Source organism: Sinocyclocheilus anshuiensis, unplaced genomic scaffold (assembly GCF_001515605.1).
Source record: "Sinocyclocheilus anshuiensis isolate Anshui unplaced genomic scaffold, SAMN03320099.WGS_v1.1 scaffold628, whole genome shotgun sequence".
Classification (NCBI taxonomy): domain Eukaryota; kingdom Metazoa; phylum Chordata; class Actinopteri; order Cypriniformes; family Cyprinidae; genus Sinocyclocheilus; species Sinocyclocheilus anshuiensis.
This window is the reverse complement of record NW_015555750.1, coordinates 356,171-358,586: the sequence shown is the minus strand read 5'-3', so window position 1 is coordinate 358,586 and position 2,416 is coordinate 356,171.

The window sequence follows — 2,416 nt, the reverse complement described above, 5'->3', positions numbered from 1 at the left end:
AGACGCGTCTAGAATCTGAAGAGGTCAGTGATAATCATCGTCCCAGTACTTTAGTACTGTCCATTTAGTTCTGGAACTAAAGCGGTGCGAAAGGCTCTAGTATAAAGCACAACGTTTTGTTCATATTGTGAGTGCACACAAAAAAGTAGACACTTTGCAGTTCCGAATCATGTATTACTCTTTATGAGCAAAAATTACGCATAGGCTATTTAAAGTTGTTTCCACTGAAAAAAAATGCAAGTGATCTCGCTGGCGACTTCATGTCCTTCAAAGCGCGCTTTAGCTTCCACTCTCCGCACAAACTATTGGATATGCGTCTAACAGCGCACATTTATCTAGGTTTAACGTTTAAACATTGTTATTTGAACTGTTTTATATCTATAGATTTTATTTTAGGCAAGTCGTGATGATTTGAGAAGGCTAAATTGATCAAACATGCTATGGTATATGACCTATAACAGGCTATGATCAGCTCACTGTCTGCCGCTAGCCGCTTGGTCATTACTTTAAAAAACAAAAACGTATTTAACGAACAAAAAATGCTCCAAACGTTTTCCTAAATTAACTTCATAAAAAACTAAACGAAATATAGCCTAATCACTTTGCCCTTGGGCTGATTGGCTGCAGCTGCCATTTCAACTCCCTGATTTTTTCATGACTTGCTTTTTGATTTATAATAAAAAAAAATATTACAACAAATTTTAGTACTTTATCGCACTGAATATAAAGTGCAAGAAGTCACAAAGTCACTTGTCATTTAAAAAAAAACATAAATAAGGCCAGACAATAGCCTATAATGCTGAATAATTTAAATACCTACATAGTTACAAATTAAATAAGTATAAGAATTAAATAGTGCATTCAATATTTTGAAATGTTTAAATTTAATAATTTAACTACATTGTTTAAGTTTTATCCAAAACAGACTTGTTGCTGCTGTAGTTTTGTTAGTCTGAATTTAGTCTCAATCACTTAATGCACAGCTCTATTTTGACGTCGGCTGGTCAGATGATTCATTCCGTTGCCACTGTCAATCATAGCAATGACTCGCGGCATGATTTAACGGATTCACTCGCGTAAATTTAACATTCGTGTTTGTCGTTCCTGAAACGGTATATGTGGACATTTGGTTCTCTTAGACAAACAAAACTTTTCTCCAAATTGTGAATGGATTATGTAGAGAAACCGAGCAAAGGGCGCTCCCTTAAGGCACAGTACAGTTAACCGGAAATGACTGAGCTGGCTTATCTAAAACCAGGAAGTAATCGTGGTCAATTGAGTTTAGATTTACAGTGTGTCTGTTGCATTTGTTTATGATGTTCATGAAGGCCAAAAGTAGCAAAAATGGACAGTATTAGTAATCTTTTTTATGTCTGTTACTTAGTTGTTGAGAGAAGTATCCTTAACAGAACAGAGCTGGTCACACTTACATATTCTGTTAAACTAAAAAAAGAGGAAAAGGGAAAAGGTATGATTGGTACAGTAGCTAAAATCTGAAAGGTAAAATTTACAGACATTTGAGAAAGAATTCATTTAGCATTTGAGAGTATGTTGACAGTCAGTGTAGTTCAAATCAATAATGAGGTGCTTTGACAGTTACAGATTTGAAAAACAAAAAAGGCGGGAATAAAGAACCCTGATCTCTAGCACAAAGAAGCATTTCAGCATAACAGTGTTCTTCAGGTTGATATGGTGCTAAATAGAACTGTTAATACATGAAATTAACTTTTCAAGAACCATCTTTTTTTTAGAGTGAGATTAAAACATTAACATTGTAATGTTTTAATGTTTAAAGTTCACATTGTTATAATTCATCACATTAACAATTTCCACAACCAGAAAATACTGTTACTGTTTCTTGACATTTGAGTGTTACTACATCATGGTTTTGCGAGCTTCCCTCTTAACTCATGTTGCATCGTTACACACCACATTGCTTGTCAAACGCTGAACTCATTCCCGGCACGTCAGACGTCAGTGGCCCCGTGTCCTAACGGCCTGTATGCTCAGAGACAGAGCCAGAGAGCTGAGACTGAAGAGGAGACACATTCATCAATAAGCCATTAGCAAGCCTGCAGTGAGCATCTGCAGCTGAAAGCTCCTTCTTACAGCCTCATTCACTGTCTATCCATTGATCCTAGCATGTGTTAACTGAACAGAAACATGGCCGCGACATCAGTGACACCGTCACTGAGCCACTGAGCTGGTGATTGGCCGTAAGGGAGGGCCATGAAAACTAGGAGGAATAATGATAACGATCTGATGCTTTGTGAGACATAAACAATTTGTGAATGAAAGTATTAGTATGGTAAAATACAGATAAGAATAGTAATGCCACTGAACATCAGTTTTTTCCCCAAAATGTGATATATTTATTCTAACTCTATTTATTATGTAATATTATATATATATATAT